Source organism: Pseudorca crassidens, chromosome 5, assembly GCF_039906515.1.
Source record: "Pseudorca crassidens isolate mPseCra1 chromosome 5, mPseCra1.hap1, whole genome shotgun sequence".
Classification (NCBI taxonomy): Eukaryota; Metazoa; Chordata; class Mammalia; order Artiodactyla; family Delphinidae; genus Pseudorca; species Pseudorca crassidens.
In genome coordinates, this window is record NC_090300.1 from 91,793,901 (window position 1) to 91,804,620 (window position 10,720).

The window sequence follows — 10,720 nt, forward strand, 5'->3', positions numbered from 1 at the left end:
ACAGTCAGCCAGAAGTACAGTGACCATAAGAACCAAATGTGCTGGGACAGCTCAATTTCATGCATTTTTTCCTCAAAAGAGGCATTTTGCTAACGATAACTAAATATGATCTAATTTTTATGTTGAAAAGACTTTTCCAAGACAAATCGGGGAAAAGTGTCCTTATCCCACATGTTCTGGTTTGAGGTTAGGAAAATAGAGCCTTGATAGTAAGGAATGCATAAGCCAGAGCTGGGCGACTTGGTGACACGGTAAAAGGAGTACGTCTGAGCCCAAGCCAAGGCAGTGCAGGACGGCGGGGTCAGAGCCGTGCCCCGCCCACTGGAACCTGGGAAGGCAAGACAAGGAGTCACAAAGACCGCCTGCAAGGCCTGCCACCCAGATCAGGTCTGCTGGAACAGGGAGGAAGGTGGTGAAGCAGCCTTTTACACTACAGCTGCTCTGTGGCCTAAAAAGACACAGCCACATGTGGGACCAGCCCAGGCAGGCGGCTGAGGTTTGCGTCCCTCCTCACTGTGTGCCTGACTCCACCCGGCTATCCATCCTCTCCCTCCTCAAGCAAAAGACTTGGGGCAGTTTTTCTAGGAAGCTACTCAAAGTTTGTTTCAGGGAAAAAAGAAAAAAAAAAATTTTTTTTTTTTTTAAATAGAAGACACCCATTGTTCTAGGAGTTCAAAATTGCTTTCAATCTTCCTGTATATGTTCTGAGTTTATTGGCATTTCCTTTAGCGAACGTCTCCAGAGCGCCTGCCAGACATTTTGCACCTGGGGAGGGCCCAGCACGTAGGCCAAACCTGCACTCTCCTTTCTGTGACTCCGGCACGAATCACCAGGACACGAAGGTAAGTTTAAGTTCCTGCATTCTTGCCGCATGGGGTTCATCTCAACAAACACAAATTTATACCATTATGATTGTCATGCTCCACCCCTTAATTGTTCCTCTTTTCTTTTTTTTTTTTTTATCTTTTGCATTACGCTGCTGTGGCCTCTCCCGCTGCGGAGCACAGGCTCCGGACGCGCAAGCCCAGCGGCCATGGCTCACGGGCCCAGCCGCTCCATGGCACGTGGGATCCCCCCAAACCGGGGCACGAACCCGCGTCCCCGCATCGGCAGGCGGACCCTCAACCACTGCGCCACCAGGGAAGCCCAATTGTTCCTCTTGAACACGAGAAAATATGAATTCCACACGTCAGCTAAGAAGCTGAAAGGATGTAATTTCTCAAGCAACATGACAGGCAAACTCACTGACATGCACATCACTGTTCTGCTTGAATGACCCTCCTCTCGACGCCGAGGGTGATCCCGGCAGCCCCTCCAGTTGCTGGAAATGTTTACATTGAAATCAGCCCTAACTACCTGTTTTCAATACTGTTTTTGAGACTATAAAACTAATACATATTTACTGAAATGTAGAATATCTGACAAAACACAAAAACAAATAGAAAAATCTATTTTAACCTCATAAAGGAGTGCTGTTAATGTTTTAATGTATTTATCCCAGCGTTATTTATACAATGTGCACCTACACAAACACATTTACACGCCTTACCACCTGTGACATAATTGAGATTACAGGATATAGTATTTTGAATCTTACTGTTTTCACCCAATAATATATCATTAATATTGTCCTATGTTGTAAAATATTCTTCGAAAACATTTCAATGGCAGCATAATGTTCCACAGAATAAATGTACCATTATATATTAACTTTATTAATGAGCTTTTGTATTTTTTCCAATTTGCTCTTTCAAATAGTAATTTAATAAACATCTTGATACAAGCATCTTTGTCTGATTGTTTTACTATATCCATAGAGTAGATTGCAAAATGGGAAATGATTGAGTCAGAGAGTATGGGCTTTCTTTTTAGAAAAATGTATGTTTATTTTCCTAGAAGCAGTGTATGAGAGTATTATTTCGTTATCCTGTTTCCAATACTGAATAGTATGATTTAAAAGTTCTTTATTGCTATAAGGAGTGAAAAATAGCCAAACCTCATAGTTTTTAAGAGGTTTTATTTTTCTAAGAAAAAAAGAAGGGTGATTTTGTGTATGGCATACTTTCTTCACAACATCTATAGCAGTTCTACCCATAGGGCTGTCCTTAACTCTCACAAATGGAACTATTTGGTGGTAACAGTGATATTCTCAATATAGAGTTAAACTCACCAGTCTCTGAGGCTGTGCCTTATGGAATCAACACATCAGAGCACCGGCTGCAGAAAGGAAAGGGAATAGGGACAGGGCTGAGAAGGGGGCTGTTTTCAAGCTTGGAGCCGAGTAGGAAGGGCAGCCCTGTCAGAGCTGCTGTAGCAGGAGGACTTTGGACACTGGGAAAGGAGGTGCTGGATGATAGAAAAGAATCTTAGGATATGAAGGTATTGAGACAAACACTGTCTAATAACTTGTCTTGTAAGGATGTTCCTACTGAGAGGAAAGCCTTGAGAGGATGCTGGAATGGCAGAAGTCATTAAACACTCTTATAGCCATGGGTGTCAGATGCAGATGCTTGCTAGAAATGGAAGAGGTCAGACCTACCCATCTGGTGGGCAGCCTCCTGTCAAGCAGCACACAGTGGATGGACATCCAGCTAGGAAGGCAGAGCGTGCCATCCCAAGTGGCAGCTCTTGCCCAAGCAGATGGCACTTGGCATTGGGAGTTCCTTGGGTGATCCTTGGTGGACGTCCCTGACCTTGACAGGGATGCAAAGCTGAATACACCGTCAGCTCAAACGTGAGGCTTAAGCAAGGCGTTGCAACAAGCAAAGACAGACCCCCAGCTTTTAACTGTGGTTCGGGGAAGGACCAGCAAAGGTCCTTGGGACCCTGGATGATTTGACAATCTGGACAAGTTAGGTCAGATCCTTGGGCCTAGACGTCCAGACAAGAGGCCAGTTTCTAGAGCTCACGTGCAAGGTGCAAGCTGGGCAAAGAGATCTGCAAGAGCTGGGACTCCACGCATTCTTGTGGTGACAGCTGGGATTGAGCCCAGACTCTGCCTCCAGATGTGGTTGAGAGGTCTCAGCTACGGGGACTGGCAGGCGGAGGGGACAAGGAGCCAGGGAATGGCAACAGAGAAAACAAGCAGAGAGCCCTTGAGAACACACCCAATGAAACTCAAAATATTGCATTTCGTTCTCACCATTCAAGTTCATGAACAACTGGATGCTTCAAATGATAAATTGCAAGAGATTCACAGGTGAGGGGAAAAAAAAAAGTACTTGAAGAGGCCCAGTGGGGAATTAACAAAACCCCTAACTGTTAAAGTAGGCTAAAAGGAATGAAATGAGCAACCAAAATGAAGTGTATTGTGACACCAGCAAGCGGGGGGCGCTGAAAAACGGAGAAGGATTTGCAGGGAAGCATTTTTTTAAAAAGCCAGCTTATAAATCAAGAGCATGAGACTAACGATGACTTTAAAATGGCTAAGGTATTGAACTGATTTTCTTAATCTGTCTTTAATAAGAGAAATGGAACCAAGCCGCTGTTTCAATTAGGTGGTAATGTAGAGTTTGCAAAAATGTCCACAGCTGGTAAGAAAAACCTGGAGACTGTATAAAATATGCAGCTCAGCAGATCCTGATGAGATTCATCCTTGAAGTGATGCCTGCAAATAATGCACACAATGTGGGGAAAGGGTAGGCGAAGTGGGGAGGAGCCGGGAGACTGGAAAAAAGGAGGGAAGGCAGCTGGTTAGAAGAGTGCCCTGCAGCATGCTGGCGGAGATGGGTATCAGAGAAGAGGTCTGTGAGATGTCCTCAGTACAGTCCTGGGAAGCAGGCATTAAAGCGTGTCACCACGCCAGGAAATATTCCTTAGGGTAAATTAGTTAGGGACGCGGGGAAGGAGTTGTACGTGGTGGTCAACATCACCGTGTTTTCCTGCGTGTCTTTAACAAGTTCAAGACAGTTTGCCACGAAATGCAACGAAAGGCATTTTTTGGAAGAGCTACCCTAGTTTTGAAGTTCATATGTTATATTTTGTTCAATCAGTAAAAATTTGCCAAATACATATTACATGCCTCACCTGTGCTGGAGGGGATGAAGGTGGCAAAAATATATTGTATCTACTCTTTGTTGTTTTTTTAACATGTCTTTATTGGAGTATAATTGCTTTACAATGGTGTGTTAGTTTCTGCTGTATAACAAAGTGAATCAGCTATACATATACATATATCCCCATATCTCTTCCCTCTTGCCTCTCCCTCCCACCCTCCCTATCCCACCCCTCCAGGCAGTCACAAAGCACCAAGCTGATCTCCCTGTGCTATGCGGCTGCTTCCCACTAAGCTTATGAACTCATGGAAGCAACCAAACCAAATGAGAAAATAGTGCAAAATGGTGTCAGCTAAACTGTCAGCATGTGAGGTGCAGCACCTGAGGGCCAGGCCCAGGGACAGAGGTGCTCAAGTGGACTTCCTGAACGGGAAGACATGAAGAAGAGGGCACCTGAAATGGGCTTTAAGGAGGGGAAAGAAGGATCTAGGCAAAGAAGAGCGTGGGCTCCCCTTGCAGAAGTTAGAATAGCAGGTCCTGTGCGTTGGGGGAATAGTAAATAAGCTGATGGGAGTAGAGAGCTCAGCTAGGAAGTAGGAGGGGCTCAAGTACCATAGATAGGAAGAATGCCAACTTGCAAAGGGTTAGAGTCCTCGAAAAAAGAACAGAGCATGATTTGCTCAGCAAGGAGTTATTTTGCTGTTTTTGAGTGAGACAGTGACATGAGAAGAGTGAACTTACAGAAAGAGGTCCAGCCTTGGAGAATTCGGGGAGGATTAGAGCATGGACAGACGGTTAGGAGGGTGTGCCTTCACTATAAACATCACTTTTACTGCCCCCACCCTGATCTAAGCCACACAGCCTCTCAGCTAAATGTTTGAACTGTTCTCTGAACTGGACACCCTACTGGAGTCCTTTCCCTCTTTGGTCAGTCCCAACATGGCAGCCAGAGTGATCCTGTTAACATATAAGCAGAGTATATCACTCCTCTGTTGAGAACCCTCCAATGACTCCTAAACCACACAAGGAGAAGCCCAGTCCTCATAATACCCCACAAAGTATTACCTGATCCAGCGCCTGCCTCCCATTCCTTCTCAGACCTCATCTTCTACTTTTTACTTACTCATTGCTATTCCTTAAACATGGTGGCCATACTCCTGCCACAGGGCCTTGGCACCTGCTGCTCCCTCCGCCTGGATAGTTCTTTCCCCAGATGCACATCCCTCCACCCCCTTCCCACCTTTACTTAAATATCACCTTCTCAGTGAGGCCTTCCCTGGCCACCTTATCTAAAGTTGTAAACCTTATGCCCCCAACATTTTCTAACTCCCTTCCCTGCTTTGTTTTTCATTCATAAGTATCACTTTCTAACATACAACTTTCTCAATTAAACTGTTTCCTGTCTCTGTTACCCTCTACACCCAAGAGGCAGAGTTTTTTGTTTTGTTCATTGCCATATTCTCAGCACCTGGAGCAGAACTCAGTAGGCACCCAATCACATATATCAAATAAAGGAATGGATGAATGCATAAATAAACATCACAGAAAGCTGAGAAGTGTTAAGGGTGTAAAGTGGATGGGAGCTCTGGAGAAATGGGGGATAGCTATAGAGAGCTATACGAAGGTGCCAGAGGAGGAAATAAGGAAATGCATGTCCTCTCCTCAGAAGCCCTGCTGTTACTCAGAGTGTCTGAACCATGGCCTGATAAGGCCCAGTTTCATAAAGGAGAATCATCTTCGAAGCACAGTGAACATCTGATTGAGACCCATTAAGTGACCTGCTACATGAAAAAATCTCAACCTTTTCTTTCCAGGATATTCCTAATGAGGTTTGGAAACATGTACTTTTCCCCCTCTATCTTTAATTCTGCTTGATATTACTGAAAAAAAAATCCACTTTAATACTGGTCAGAAATCAGCATTAGTATGTTTTATTCAAGAGTTTATTTTTAAAAGAGTATTTTGAGGTTTCTTATGACAAATATTATAATCCATTGTTTTACAATTAGAAGCCTCAAAGAACGTCAGATATGTGGAAATTGAAAATAAGGAAGAAAAAAGATATGAGATGGTGATATGAAGGAAAGGAGCATGAATGTGAGAGTGAAAAAAAAAAGAGGATAAAAATAAGAAATGGGTGGAGTCAAGCTTTCTCTAAAGTGCCGCTATAAAGAAATACTGGTAGGACTAGAGTTGAGGTTAGATCAATGCAAGCACAAGCCAGTGGGTTTGGGGTTGGTGATGGGGGGTTGGCTTGCTCCCGCTCTGAGATGGACAAGAGAGGAGCTGGAGGGAGGCTTTGCACGAAGGGCCTCATATCCTCTCCACATCCATCTGGTAACATGTGGTCCAGATGGCTAAGGGCACAGAAAGCATGTGTGGAGGGACTGGGAGGCTGAAAGGACCTGAGCAATTAACAGGGTTTGGGGAGGGATGGGGAGACTGACGTGATGGCTTTTCACATGTGCGAAGCAGGGAAGGATCAGTCCCTGCACATAAGAGTACAATAAATATCACATCTCTTTCTTTTTCTCTAGTCAACTTTTTCTAAAACCCTGCTTCCATCCCAACAGGTGAGTTGGAAATTTGAGGTTATTCTTGCAACATTCTTCTCTTGCCTTTTCTGTCTCAAGGTTATTTCAAAGTCCTGGGGTCTGACACAGTGGTGAGGTGTGGGTGGTGTCTCTTCAGGCTCAGCACTGTGCCCTTCTTTGCCAGGACTAGGACACAGAACAGTCTCACCTCCCATATTTCCTGGGGAACCATTTCCTCCGAGGCTCTGCTACATACACAGAAATACCAGAAACAACATGCATGTCTGTATCTCTTTTGAGACCGACCATCCTAGAGCATCTTTTTTTAGTTTGAGAGAAATTGCCTTTCTCTTCAAACTTTGTTCTCAGAACAATGGTTTTAGGCTTCTGGGGAAAAAACGGAAAAGAAAAAAACAAACCTGCCCTGAGATGAAGAAACTATCCCCTTGAATGGGGAAGGAGAAAGGGGCAAAATATAGACAGAAAGCATAAAAACTTAAACATTATCTTTCCACTCACAGAGCCTCCTTAGTCCATAAATAAATGAATAGTAACCAAACTAATGAAAGTAATCAGCTTCCTCCAATTTCTCTCTTGGTGTGAGCAGCGGAAAAGCACTACCCACATCCCCTTTCAGGGAAGGACTTTTCACCCCAGCCCTTAGCTCCAGGGTTGACCTGCTGCAAAGGGCCTCCTGACCCAAGAACACGCCCTTTCCGGGCTGCCCACACCCACTGACTGAGGGAGGCTGAGCATGGACACGGGCCATTTCTGCTCAGCTCGGGACATGATGCTTCAGACCTCCCCGTGGGGTGGATCGATGTTTTGCAGAACTGCATCACAGGCCTAACGTTTCTCTGCCCAATTCTGCTTCAGCCCCTTCCCTTCCACAAGTGCTCATCTCTAAGAAAATACCCTGCACACCCAAATCCATCTCAGCATCTGCTTCCAGAGAACCCAACCTGCAACAGTGCATCCAGGAATGGTCCTAGAAAGTTTATCAATAATATGGGATTTGGGAGACGAATCACTAGCCACCCGGCAGGTAATGAGGACCCAACTGATGACAGATGGAACACGGGCATCCTCTGGCCCATTGTGACAGTCCTAAGGGAGAAATAGTAACTGTAAGGACAGTGGGATTACATGAGTTTTGCTAAGAGCCACTGATACAAAAAAGATAAAGGAAAACTGCAGGCAATTAATAGGCAATGGAGAGTCAAATATGGAAGTCAGAAGATCTCCCTGGTAGTTAACAAAGAGGCTCTCATATCCTTCAGCTGAGGCCCAAGCTCAGGGGTAAATCTAGTGCTGATCTCCAGAGGCGGTTAAATACCTAACCAAGCAGACCTGTTACTCACTGGGGGAAAGGAGGTCCTGACACTCGGGATGGGAATATCTAGGAAGATTCCCCTGAAAATTTTGAATCTCCAGAATCGTAGGGTGACCAACTATCCTGATTTCCAGTGACTGAGGGGTTTCCTGGGATGTGGGACTTTCTGTGATAAAAGTGTGACAGTCCTGGGCAAATCGGGGCTGTTGTTTGTTCTCTAATTCCTCTGAATTCTCTGAGCCTCTTAGCACTTCCCTCTTGCTTGGAATCAATACGGACACCACTGCCCCCCTTCAAGTGCCCTACTCAAGACCTACCCCTACCTCTCCTCCTGGCTATTAGGCCTCTAAGGAGGATTAAGTTCCAACATAATCACCCAGGGTCATGTTGGGCCTGTTAAGGGAGAAAAGGGACTTGACTCCAAAGAAGCTGCAAGGCCTAGCCAACACCCACTGGCAGACGCAGGGCGGTACCAGTGGGACTGGATTCTGAGGCTGCTTCACTGAGAGGAGCTGGAATGTAAGGCTGGACGAGGGAGAGTTTATCGATTTGGGAACACACCCCAGAGATATAGGATTTACAGTTTGGTAAGAACCCCAGGACATGGTGTCTAGGATGGTACCTAGAAGCATGGAAAAAGCAATGGCCCATATACTAAGTGAAGTTGGAATGCCAGAATGTCTTGGCAGATTGAGGAGGAAAGAATTAAAGGGCTCAGGATGTGGACATACCACAGTAGATATATTATGTATTATGTGAGGCCTGAAAACCAATGCAAGAAAGCCCTGGAGGACATACCATGTACCAAGGCCATCAGGAATATGCCAGCGAGGAGCTTTGGCATCACCAAGGTGTCCAGCAATGAGGAAAGCACCACAGATGGGGGTAGGACAGTACTCCACGTGATAGAATCCCACATAATAAAGGGCAGGTGTGCAACTGCCTAGCCAGGCAGGTGGATGCAGTTATCCTAATGAGCAGCCAGGTGAGGTAAGGTAATGACCACTTCTGCCTAGCAAAGCATCTTTTTGCTTTGCTTTGCTTTGAGCTGACAAATACTGGTCAGCAGCATCAATCCCACACTGTAACTTGGGGCTTTACCATCAGTAGGAAGGGAAGTGTTTAGAAGCAGAGAGGCAGGAGATTGTGGATAAGAAGGCTGGTTTGTTCTTAATCACAGTTCATGAACTAATGCCAATTTGGAAACATGTTAGACTAGAGTTTCAAAGGGCTAAAAGTCTGAGATATGAACTACTTATTTCTGGATGATTTGCCATCTAATTTCTCTAGAGCTTTCTTGCAGCAATTTCAGGTGTAGAAGGAATGTTTTCTTCCTTATGTGGTGCTTTTTGGTAAAAGCATAAATCTCAAGTTGAGGCTTTTCCCAGAACCTTTGGGGAGAAGAAATTCAGAGGCAAAATATCCGATCGCAAGAATTCATGATTCTGTATCTAAACGTGAAGACTCATCCGACTCTTTTTTGACTCCCACTTTTGAATTCTTGCCCAAACCATCTGTTTGTGTGGAATATGTCTGCTCTTTTGTTTACCAGCCATTTCCTATCCATTCAACACCCAACTAAAATATACTTTCCAGTAAGTTTTCTGGATGGATCGTAACATGTTCCTCTTTGTTGCTCTGACTTCATTCCAGCACTTTTTTGACATTCTGGGGAGTGTGCATGTGTACACACCTAGCTGTCTTGTGGAAATGTGGCCATGATTCCAGAGTAATGAAGGCTGAGAAACAGTCAAAGGCTATTTGGGAGTCTAATAATATAACAGGAAGGGAGATAGTCTCCCTCCTAATGGTTGTAGGAGTGGAGGAGAAGACCGATGACAGCCAGGTAGATGGTAGCTCTAGTGCAGTTAGAGACGGTTTACATCAGCAGTGTGCTACAGTCAGCTGGCACCAGCTTGCAGGTGCCAATTGTGTATGTCCCTTCCCAACTTCAAGTTCATTGGTATCATGTCCATAGCTTAACGCTGGCCATGGTCAGAGTATTTACACCATGGAAATCAACAAATGTTGCAAACCAAGTTTTTTTTTTTTTTTTTTAAATCCAGTAAGCCTATTTATCAGTGCCCTACCACATGTATTCTTTTTAATATCCCACATCTCCCTTTAAATGGCTCACACTTTCCTCTACATTCTTTTTTTTTAAAATAGGATTTACTCTTTTTTTTCCTTAATTAATTAATTAATTAATTAATTTAGGGCTGTGTTGGGTCTTCGTTTCTGTGCGAGGGCTTTCTCTAGTTGTGGCGAGCGGGTGCCACTCTTCATCGCGGTGCGTGGGCCTCTCACTATCGCGGGCTCTCTTGTTGCGGAGCACAGGCTCCAGATGCGCAGGCTCAGTAGTTGTGGCTCACGGGCCTAGTTGCTCTGCGGCATGTGGGATCTTCCCAGACCAGGGCTCGAACCCGTGTCCCCTGCATTAGCAGACTCTCAACCACTGCGCCACCAGGGAAGCCCCTCCTCTACATTCTTGAACATACAGAGGGTATTTATAATACTGCTTTAATGTATTTGTTTACTAATTCTACCCTCTAGGTCAGAGGCTGGCTACCTGTAGGTCAAATCCAGCCTTCAATATGACCCATGAGCTAAGAGTGGCTTCACATTTTTAATGGGTTGTAGAAAACAAACAAACATCATTGGCAGTCAGGGAAATTAAAATAAAAAACACAACGAGATAGCACTTCACACCTACTAGGATAGCTATAATCAAAAAGAACAGACAACAACAAGTGTTGGTGAGGATGTGGAGAAATTGGAACCCTAGAACCCTCATACACTGTTGGTGGGAATGTAAAATGGTGCAGCATCTTTGCCAAATAGTCTGGCAGTTCCTCAAA